This window comes from Zingiber officinale, chromosome 10B, assembly GCF_018446385.1.
Source record: "Zingiber officinale cultivar Zhangliang chromosome 10B, Zo_v1.1, whole genome shotgun sequence".
NCBI classification, from domain to species: domain Eukaryota; kingdom Viridiplantae; phylum Streptophyta; class Magnoliopsida; order Zingiberales; family Zingiberaceae; genus Zingiber; species Zingiber officinale.
Genome location: NC_056005.1, coordinates 72,005,841 through 72,018,358, shown reverse-complemented (window position 1 = coordinate 72,018,358; position 12,518 = coordinate 72,005,841).

The following is a 12,518-nucleotide window of genomic DNA, read 5'->3' as shown; positions in this document are numbered from 1 at the left end:
GAACTTTTCTAAATTTTGTTTGGATAACGGTTATAAACATGAATTTTCTTGCCCAAGAACACCTCAACAAAATGGTGTAGTGGAGAGGAAAAATAGGGTCTTACAAGAAGCGGCTAGGACCATGCTCAATGCATACTCCCTACCTAGCTATTTGTGGGCCGAAGCGGTTAATACCGCATGTTATATCCAAAATCGTGTTTTGATTCATAAGTTTTTAGGGAAAACACCATTTGAATTATGGAATGGCACAATTCCTACAATTCACTATTTTAAGGTCTTTGGTTGTAAGGTTTATATTCTCAATACCAAAGATGACTTAGGAAAATTTGAGCCCAAGTCTAATGAGGGAATTTTAGTTGGATACTCATCCACTAGTAGAGGATATAGAGTATACAACAAAAAGACTCAAATGGTTGAGGAATCGTCTAATGTTGAGTTTGATGAGTCTACTAGGACTTATCCTAGAAAATCCTCTATTGACAAGGATATAATTGAAAATAATCAAAACATCACTCAAGAAATGCAAAATCTACAATTAGGGGGTATTGATCTAGGGGGAGAAAGAGATGGTTCGGATGATGAAAGAAACAATGTAAACAATGATACTTCCAAAAATGATGATTCCATTACCCCAAGGACTTAAGGCACCATCAAGATCATCCTATTAATCAAGTAGTTGGAGATGTGGCACAAGGGGTAAGGACTAGATCCTACTTTAGAGATCATACTAGTCAAATTGCTCTAATATCACAACTTGAACCAAAAACAATTGATGATGTTTTACTTGATACGGATTGGATTTTAGCAATGCAAGAAGAGTTGAACCAATTTGAAAGGAGTGATGTATGGGAGTTGGTTCCAAGACCTAATGGGAGTACAATCGTCACAACAAAATGAGTTTTTAGAAATAAGTTGGATGATCAAGGGAGAGTCACTAGAAATAAGGCTAGGTTGGTAGCTAGAGGTTTCAATCAAATGGAAGGACTTGATTATGATGAAACCTATGCTCCGGTAGCTAGGTTAGAGTCCATCCGAATATTATTAGGATATGCTGCTTACATGGGTTTTAAACTCCACCAAATGGATGTAAAATCGGCTTTCTTAAATGGTTTCATTAAGGAAGAGGTTTATGTAGAGCAACCACCCGGATTCGAAAATATAGATTGCCCAAACCATGTTTATAAGCTTAAGAAAGCATTATATGGGTTAAAACAAACACCTCGGGCTTGGTATGAGAGACTTTCATCCTTCCTAATCTCCAAGGACTTTAGAAGAGGAACAATTGACCCAACATTATTTCTAAAGTCTAAAGATGGGGAAATTTTTGTTGCACAAGTCTATGTTGATGACATCATTTTTGGCTCAACAAATCATGAACTTCTTCATGACTTTATCAAACACATGGAAAGTGAGTTTGAAATGAGTCTTGTTGGAGAATTGAGTTTCTTTTTGGGATTACAAGTGAAGCAAACTAGCGAAGGAACCCATGTTTACCAAACCAAATTTGCTAAAGAACTTATTAAGAAATTTGGGTTGGAAAATGCTAAAGGAGCATCTACTCCTATGGGGACTAATACCAAGATAGATAGTGATCAAGAAGGGAAATTAGTTGATCCAAAACTATATAGGAGCATGATTGGTAGTTTGCTATACCTAACCGCTAGTAGACCGGACATAATATTTGCCGTAGGAATGTGTGCAAGATACCAATCATGTGCCAAAGAATCACACTTAGTAGCGGTAAAGAGAATTTTGAGATACATCAAGAGTACCCTTAATGTAGGTCTTTGGTATCCTCGGACTAGGAATTTTGAGTTGATTGGGTATACCGATTCCGATTATGCGGGTTGCAAATTAGATAGAAAAAGTACTAGCGGTGGTTGTCAATTTCTTGGACCTTCCCTTGTAAGTTGGAGTAGTAGAAAACAACCTTGTGTGGCCTTATCCACAACCGAAGCCGAGTATGTGGCCATGGGTAGTTGTGTAGCTCAATTGCTTTGGATGATGCATACTTTAGAAGATTATGAGTGTCACTATTCCAAAGTTAAGGTGTTGTGTGATAATATTAGCACCATCAACTTAACCAAAAATCCGGTGCACCACTCTAGGACAAAGCACATTGAGGTGAAGCATCATTTTATTAGAGATCATGTGGTAAGAGGAGATATTGAACTACTTTATGTTGAATCTCAATCTAATCTTGCCGATATTTTTACCAAGCCTTTACCCGAAGTAGAGTTCACCTCTATTAGGAGGGAACTTGGTATGTGTCTTGTAGAATAGTGAGTATAGCATCGCATGTTTTTACATCGCATTTTTTTTTCTTTCATCTCACATAGCCCTAAGGAGCCATTGCTTGTGTATTTCTTCAATTAGATACCATGTGAGATGTTTAGGATGATGTCTTTGGTTCAACATGTTTGTCATGATACATGACTTTGGGCCAATATGACATCTAGTCACATTGATTCTTAAGTGGACCAATCATTGGGAAGGCTTGTGCACAATTAATGTGTACATAGCTCTTTGGACATGATTGGATATTTCTTTCAAATACAAGTATCATAACCTATTGTATGCAATTTAAGATGATATGGAAAATACCATATAAAGAGGTGTAAGAAAGAAGCCTTGTTCTAATATAGGTACAGCACCTATAGGGAAGTTCAAATTGGGACTTTCACTCAACGATATACTACATAATCTAACTAGTGTTAAAGCATGTGTCAATCTTGGGATCTATGGTAGACATATTTTTATACATATTTTTCCCGAATAGACAAGGTTCAAATATACTTCTCCACCAAATTTGAGAATTTTTGGAGGTTGGTATAATTATCTATAGGTTTCTGAAATTCGGGGCAGAATAAGGCCAAAATTGGTATCAGTCGACTGGTTCAGGTATCAGTCGACTGGTAACAGTGACTTTTGCGAACAGAATGATTCTGTGGGTTTCTGTTTTAGGCACCAGTCGACTGATGGAAGCATCAGTCGACTAGTACTCGCGTTTTTATATATCCTTCCGCGTGCAGGTGGCCCGATGGAAACCCTAGTTTCATCTGCCGCCTGGATTCCAGCGCGGCTTGTCGCCGTTTCTTGTCCTCTCCGGCCGCCTAAACCTCCTTCTCTTTCTCGATCTGTCCTCATCTTCCCTCATTGCTCAGTTTGTTTCTCCTGCGGCCTCTCAACGCCAGTCGGCTCGTGTCCTCACCACACCTCCTTCTTCCTCGGTTCTTCCTTGATTTCGTGGCAATGGAACGAAGGTAATCCTTCTCCCTCATCTTTTCTCAAGATCAAGTGTGATTTAACCCTAATACATTGCTGTTTTTGCTGTGATTCTGTGCTCTTCTCCCTGTTTTGGGGTTACTTTTGGATCATATCCATTGCATTACCACATTTAGGGTTAGGCAAGAACGCAGGGCTGGTGAGGGAACCTCCCGGCAGTCTGCTCCCGTTCCCTCGGGGGATCGATTCCGATCCGAAGCCGCACGACAACGATTTGCGGCTACTGATTTCGCTATGATACCCTGTCGGTATCTGAATCAGACCTATTTTACTACAATTGTACCAGATGTCATGGAGATCATTCAGTATTTTGGTTTAGATAAGTTAGTGCATTGCACGCATTTAGTCAATCTGGATTTATGTAAGGAATTCTACACCAATTTGCATCCTAGAGGTAGTGGAGGTCATACATGGGTATCTCGTGTAGGTTGTGTCGATATTGAGTTCACTCCCAGCATTCTCCAGTCTTTTCTAGAGTGTCGGGCTTCTGAGAGCTCCTTTACGTGTTTTCCTACAGTTGTTGAGCTATTCACCGATTCACTCTCTCATTTGTCCATTGAAGTGATACATCAGTATTACTTCAATGCCCCCCGAGCTCCTCTACGGCGCATCTTCAATGCTACCCGTATGTCTGCCCGCAGCAACATCCTTTATAAGGTTGTTATTGGGTGTATCTTACCTATAGTCACTCGGGGGCAAGCCAAGATTCGGCTGCCCAATCTGGTCATGATGTATGCTTTGGAGCACCGGCTCGACATCAACATCGCTCTTCACATCTTTGAGTCCATCGTGCACTTCTCTAGTCCTACTAATGAGAAGTTGTACATGCCTTACTGTCACATCCTGACGTCTTTCTTTGCTTCTCGGGGTCTCGATGTCATGAGGGGTCAACTGCATCAATTATCTAAGGACTATGATCAGAATGGGGCCCGCCAGTTGTCTCTTGCAGGTATTGAGAGACGCCAGGGGGAGATGGTATGGCGTGCTCAGGAGGCGGATGATTCTGACGCTGAGGAGGCTGACGTACCTCCTCCTGCATTGGCACCGCATCCAGCCCCTTTGACTGTCGAGGCTCGATTGACTCAGCTGGAGGAGACAGTACGCCAGGGGTTTCAGGAGTTTCGGGGGTTCCGGCAGGATTGGACTGCTTCTCAGCAGCGTTAGGCGGATATGTATGCGATGCTGCAGCGCTGGGATCTGACATACCAGGCTCCTCCACCTCCTCCCAGTGATGATCACTAGGACTATGATTCTGGTTTTCTTTGTGTGTTGGTGTCGAGATGTGTTTTGGCTTCGAAAGTGCTATATTCTGTTTATCTCGAACATTTAGCTTCTTGACTATGATGGACGCCTGGTGTTATGACATTATGTGACTAGTGCTTATTTTCTTTCACTGCTGCTTCTTTTTCTCTTTCTTGCTGGTTTGTAAGCTCCTTTATATTCACATATGTCCTCCTTTATTATCTGTCATTTGTTTCTTCCTATCACTTGCTCTTAGCCGATATCATGGATTAAGGGGGAGTTGTAGCTTTTTTTTGTGTGGCAAAAAGGGGGAGATGTGGATATCTTAAGTTAGATATTTTGTATGCTTATGCTTTATTCATGATTCATGTTATATGAAGATATTTTGTATGCTTATGCTTCGTGAATATCATCATACTTTCTAGATGTTGTATATTTAAAGACCCAACTTAAACACATTTTGCCAAACATAAAAAAGGGGGAGATTGTTGGAGCAATCTTGCTCAAGACATTACTCATTGTTGATGTTTGGTTAAAATAGTTTAAGCTAGGCATTAATTGTAATCTAACATAAGTATTGAGTGAGCAGATACAAAGAAAAGACCAAGTATGAAGTTTTGGCAAGGAAAGATCCGGAGGTGCGATCTATTGGCAAAAAGGAGACTTAGCATGACGGAGCCAAAGGTAGCCCTTGGAGGCTTGAAGTCTAAGCTAAGGAAGTAAATTCAAGTGTATAAAATAATGTAAAACTGAGACGGTACAAACTGCTGTAAATTTTAGAAGTATAAAGTACCAGTCGACTGGTACTTATACCAGTTGACTGGTACCAAGGCACAGAATGGACAGAATGTCGCCAGGGTAATTTGAGGCAAGTACCAGTCGACTGGTACTGGTACCAGTCGACTAGTAGATGACCGTTATGAAGTGGCGGCTCAAAATCTTGTCAAATCTTTAGTGCCGTTAAAGCCCATCAGTCGACTGATAGGTATACCAGTCGACTGATGTCGGGAAAACTATAAAAGCAATTCTTAGAGCTTGGAGATAACCAACTGTTCTAAAACCGAAAAAGTGCTCATCAAGTAATCCTCAAGCCTACAGATACTCAAACTCTTCCTTCTGATCCTAACTTTCACTTTGTAAAAGGAAGAGGAGATTGTGTAAGGGTTTCTCCACCTTCGATTGTCATTCGAGAAGGAGAAGTTTATAGTGGAACTTCATTGTGTGGGTGTGTGCGCCTTGGATTAGTCACCTCAAGGAGGTGGAGACCAAGTAAACAAAGGGAGTTAGCATTGCCTTTTTGTTTTCATACTTGTTCATTTGTTTCCTTTATCTTCCACTAACAAGTTGTAGGTCAAAAGAGAAAGAAAGGCTATTCACCCCCCCCCTCTAGCGGACGTCAAGGTCCTAACATTTCTTACCTCGTACGCTAATTTCCTTACAATTCTATTCGCTAGAATTCCGGTGGAGACAATCCCTTCGACAATCTTCTCGCGTCTATGCGTTCCTCTCGCGAAGAAGAGCGTCCTCGTGCCGGAGTTGTCGCCGGAAGATGACCTTGGGGCCCTAGGGAGGGAACCCTAGAGTTGGCACCGAGAGGAAGAAGGAGAAGGGAGGGTTGCGGCGTGGCTAGGGTGAGGAAAGAAAGTTCATGGTGGAAAATAATCTCCTCACTTAATAATTTTCCTATTTATATTTAGAAATTAATTCGCCCAACTCCAATATAAATTTAATTGATTCCCTTTCCTTTCAGCACGGCCCTGCTGGGTTCAACCGGTTACTTAAGCGGTCTAAAGGTTTAACGGACCCGAGGGGTCCCGAGTTTGATTCCCGCTTAAGCTATTTTGCTTTTCTAATTATTTTTGCTACTTCCGCTATTCTAAAAATTACGGAAAAATATCTAAAAATTCCAGAATAATTATAGAATATTTCTAAAATAGTTTTGATAATTTTCGGGCGTTACACCCCCAGGGATAGTCAATGAGGCTAACTAGGATTATCAATTTTTTTTTTTTTTTTTGCATAGGTAATGTTCTCACCCCGGGACTATGGTTCATTGATAAGAATATTCAATTATCTTTGAGATATTTATGATTCGACTCTCAGCTACGATATATTTATAAAGATTTTTTCTTTTAAATGAGACTTGTAACTAAAAAATGCTGGGCTTCTGAACCTTCCGCCGTAAATACTTTCCGATTTATCTTAGTGGCCGATGAAAAACTTCAATGGTGTCAAGTTGATCATCCCAGGTTCAATTTTACTCAATTTGATTAATCATTTTTTATATGTAGGTAATGTTCATAGGATGCTTAGTTGGTTAGAAGATGGTGGACTAATTATTATAATAGGGTAAAAGATTAATTTTCAATGAATGTATATCTTTGAGAAAAAAACTTACTACCAAGGGAGGATTTACATTGGGACTCGAGAGCGCCATGGTCCCTCGCAAATTTTTTTAATAATATTATTTTTATATATAATTTTTTCATTTTCTTACGCCATCTATATATATATATATATATATATATATATATATATTATTTGGCCCAATTAAAATTTATTATGTATTGTTGGTATATTGGTAAATTTTGAATATTTTTTAAAACACCTTTCGAGTTTGAATCATTTGATTACTATTTTTTTAAAAAAGATTCCTTTATTTTTCACATTTCAACCTGATATGATATGGTGTATGCATCTAAGATTTGGAGATGTTATTATATAATATATTTAATAATTATTTTTATCATTTAATATTATTGTATTCTCAAATTTAAAATTCCATATTCATTATTACTCATTACGACCTCCGTTTTAATTTAACTGTTGGCTATAATTTAACCTCATGATCTCTCTTCACATAATCTAAAGACAATCTATGAAAAATATCTAGAAGGATTATAATTACATTTATAGAGTGTACATCAAGGTAATGACGTAGCCAGGATCTTCAAATACCCTGGGCTAAATTACAACAATAATAAAACATACATGTATACTAAACATTTAACAAACATATAATATTTATATACCAATATCCTTTTACATAGTTCGAATTTTATACAAAATACTTCGATATCTACTTAAGCTGCGCTCGACGAGATTTTAGAGTATAAAACTCATTTATTACTGATTCCAAGTTTATTTTCTCAAACAATTGTCATTCTATGTAGAGAATCATGCAATCGGAAAGTAAATCATCATCCATCTTATTACGATGTGTTGTTTTGAGAAATTTCATGGATGAAAAGACTCTCTACCATTGCAATTGATACAGGAAGAATCAATACAAGATGAATCAATCTCTGAATCATAACATAACTTTCAGTCTTTTTGGTCACAATCATTTCTCTATATAATGCAGAAAGAGAAAAAATTTGTTGAAACTCACGATCACAAACTATGTCAAGTTGATAGTGTTCCAATTCAGCTCTCAAAACATGAATTTCTTGTTAAGTAAAATCAGCTGGATAAAATTTTGATGCAAGCTTGCAAATGTCGCCAACATTAAATTTTTTAAATGAATCAGTAGGATCCAAAGCTGAACAAAGAGAAAGAAGTTCCATAGTTGGCTCACTGAATCTACAATTTAGTTCCATCACTTGAAAATCTATTGTAGTATTAAAAATGTCATAGTGATAATGATGTTCAATTGTGACATGATCCTGTTGTTGACAATAACGATTATCTTTATAACTACATCTCATATCAGGCATCTCAATATTATGTCATTCACAAAAAGTCTTTACTTTCTCAAAAAATTTATCCCAACCATTTTCTCTAAATTTTAGAAGGATGACTTTTATGGTTGAGACAAATTTTAAAGCATTCAATGTCTTGTGATTTATTTTGTAGAGCTTGACAAAGAATGTCAGTGGTTTCTAAGATATTGTCCATCAAAAATAACACAAATACAAATTCAAAACTCATAATTATGTTGCATAAACCACAAGCTTCCCCACATATTGTACCATTTGGTCCATTTTCACTAAGATTTTCAAGGATTTTATAAGTTGTTACATACATGTCTATCAAGTTTCTAACATAATCATAATGAGAGCTCCAACGAGTAGCATCGGGTCTATGTAATGTACCAATTTGATTAGCTCCTATGCTAGACTCACAATCACCAATAGCTAGCATATATGTAATCTCTTCTTGTTGAGCAGATTGTAAATCACTAGGATGTTTAGGAGATGAGGTGACGAAGTTTATAATAGAAGTCAAATAAGAAAAGAATTGTCAAATAGAAGGCACATCTTTAGCAGCTGCAACCAATGTTAACTGTAAATGAAAAGTAAAATAATGTACATAAAGGCATATGGACAATCTTTAAGAAATAACACTTGAAGCTCATTCCATTCACCACACTTATAACTTGCACCATCATACCCTTGTCCCATCATGTTGTGGATTTGAATATTGTGTGGAACAAAGATCTCAGAAATTGATTTCTTAAGGTTTATTGATGTCGTGTCCTCAACACTCAAAATCTCAAAGAAACATTCCACCAAAAAACCAGCATTATTAACAACTCTGAAAATAAGGGTCATTTGCTCTTTTTTAGATTCATCTTGAGCTTCATCAACAAGAATATAAAACTTGGCATCTCCCAATTCATCTTGAATCATTGTTCTCACTTTATTAGCAAGAATATGCAATATTTCCTTTTGAATTTGCGAAGAAGTGTATTTGCCATTTTGCGGGGTATTTTTTAACACAACTTTTACAATTTCATCATTTAAATGTGCTTGAAATTTTAATAATTCAATAAAATTTCCACGATTTAAGGAACTCTCTGATTCATCATGACCTCTAAAAGAATATCCTTGAGTTGCAAGCCATAATAAACCTTCAATTGTTGCCTTTAGACGCAATATATTCTTATAATTTCTTCCGTAGATTGAGCATTTATCACTTTGTCAATATTTTGCTTTGGTTTCATTAAATCCTAAACACATTTCACACATCTATTATGTAATGAAGACAATGAACCAACATGAATAAGAAATGCATATTTTTCTCCATCATTAACTCTCTTCTAATTGTTAAACCCTTCAGAAACAAGTGCAGAACGAGTCATTGAATTACTTGTATTCTCAAAAAGAAAGCATGGAAAACAATATGATTTTCCCTTTGAAGGTGAATATTCTAGCCAAGGAATTGTTTGAACCAAACATATTGAAATAGACAGTTTTACTTTCCATTTTTTTTTCTTGGATACTCAGCAAGTTTGGGTTGATAAGGCCCTACTTTGATATATGCTCATCTAATCTCATCCAGCTCATTAACAGAGTATTCACTAATTAATTTTCGTAATCCTGGATCTCGTTCAATAGAAGAAATATAAAATTCTTCTTTTCTTTGTTTTATTTGCCTAGATACAGGAGGCTATAAATCGGAAGTAAAGGATCCAACTGTTGGTTTAAGAGGTATATCATATTGCAATTAATTATCATATTCAAATTGATCATCTCTTTTCCTAAAAAATGACAATAATATTTTTGACTTTTTATTTGAAGGTTGTTGGTGCTCCATTTATAACCTAAGGAAAAAAACAACTACAAATTAATTATTTATAACTTAAGAACAAAAAACAACTACCAATCAATTATAACAAACTCAATCATATTATTCATTTTATAACAAACTCAAACACAATAGTAAACCAATTTATAATATCACAGCATTCCCAGTATTAGAATCATAATTTTCAGATAACTTAGAATTTTAAATAATTTCAAATAAAATCATAACTAAAAATCTCCAATTACCTGTGATTTATCATTTCAAGATAAAGAGAAGTCCATTACCTATCCGTAAAATCTAGAGCTATGCTGAAACTTGAAATGTCTGCAATCAAAAAATAAAAATAAAGGATTTAAAAAGAGAACAAATGTAATAATTTAGAAGTAATCTTAGCACCTTAAACTCATCCATAGAAATAAAACATGTTAAAAATATTTTCTTTTTTTTATAGTTGAATTTGAGTTTCTAATTGTTGTTTAAATGGTTTAAAATTATAGTGGCAAAAGTAGAACTTGGCTGATTAGCTAAGAATTCAACCACAGCCACAATAATCACAATTTCACAACCCATAAAAAAAGAAAAAAAAAAGTGAAAATTGCTGCAGAACAGAAGAAGATGCCCAATTCATTTTCTTATCTTTGCCCCCCTATTTCGATTGATTTGGAGAAGGGGGGATGAAAAAAAAAGAGAAAGAAAGGTTGGAGTTTAATGAGAAGACGTAGATGGAGATTACCACTTACCCGTGCTTGAAAGTTGAAAAGGTATTGCAAGAGGCTGAGCAAGTAGAATTGGCGACTGAAGGAGATGATGCACTGAAGGAGGAGGGCGGCGAATAAATCATTGGGTTACATGCTTGCACTGGGCTCGATGTGTTTAGCTACACTGGGCGACGAAAAAAACGAACGATTAAGGTGTTAAAAATTGTTGGGCTGCACTTGGCCAGCCCATAGTAGCTACGTCCTTGCATCAAGGTGAGACGGTAGTTAGACAGCTAGTGGGGAGACTAACAACTTAGTGTTGGAGCTCTTGATCCAACAATTTGTCACACAAATTCGATGATTTCAATATCCAAGCAATCAGATTTCTGAACCAAATTATACGAAAATCGCTCAAGTTCTTCTCTCAAAGTGTATTGTAGTTTACCGTGGTTTTAGCCCTGGACTCGATGACCAAGAGAGAGGAAACAGATGACAATAGTGGAAAAGAGAACATTTTAATTATATAGGCTATAAAAACCTAATCAGCTCAATTTTTTTTTCCGATCAAATTAATCCGAATAAATTATAATTTCTCATTCCCGTTGATTACACTAGATATTCCAAGGCACATCGAAAAGTAAATACTTCTATCCGGCTATTTATTACTTATATAAATAAATTAAAAGACAAAACTCATGAATACAGTATAAACATATTTTTTAAAAAATAAAAATTCAAAGTTTAAATTTTAATAGAAACCTATATTTTAAAAGTCGATTTTTATATGTATTTTAAATTTATTTAACAGATGAATTAAGGAAAGATCATCTAGCGTTAAAATAAAAAATATATATATAATGGGAAGAGGACGGTCGCTTGAGTCTATTAGTCCGGGTGATGCCAACTCGTACCGCTTGTTGTACTGCAATGGGTGGGGCCGGGCACGTCCTGGATCCTCTTGATAGATTGGGCGGCTACAACCAGATCTCCTAAGGATCGCATTGGATGTGACGTCTCACTACCTTCATGATTTAATTTGTATGTATATACATTAAACATTCTACTACGCTACATAAGCACAGTCCAGGACAGGGAATAAGTGTCAGCTGGGGTATGATCGACTCGATGGCATGGCAACAAGCTACAGCCCTTGTACGTCTCAGTCCTGCGCTACTCAATTGCCGGGGCTGAAATTTTCACATGCTGATTCATTTGCTTGGCCTAATTGTGGAGTTCACCTCCTATTTATTTTCAATAATGGAAAAAATCTAAATCAATTTTTTTTCTTTATCTGAGCAGCTGCTTTCCAATGGTAATGAATGGTATCCCAGATTTCCGTCCGAGTTGACTATCTCCCCATAATTTAGTGCTTTATGAAAGCCTTTTTCGTCCCGAACTTATCCCATCCGGTAACTTTCTCATGTTGATGAATTTTTATCGAGTTGATCCTCTTCAACACCATACTTTTATTATATTTTATTCAAATATATTTTTTAATCTAATTTGAAGGAAAGACATGTGATGACATCTCAAATTACTTTTGAACACCTGACCTCACTTCTTGACCCGCAAATCTCCTTTCTTGAACACTTCCAACTCCATATTCTTCTTTTTTGAGCACTCAACCTTTGTCCCGTGGTATTCCATTCAGACTCAGATAATTTTTCGAGCACTCGGCATTCATCCCACGACATCTCATTTGAACTCAGGTCACTTCCTGAGTACTCGACCTTCATCCGAGACTAATCGGTCTGTGTTCCCAAG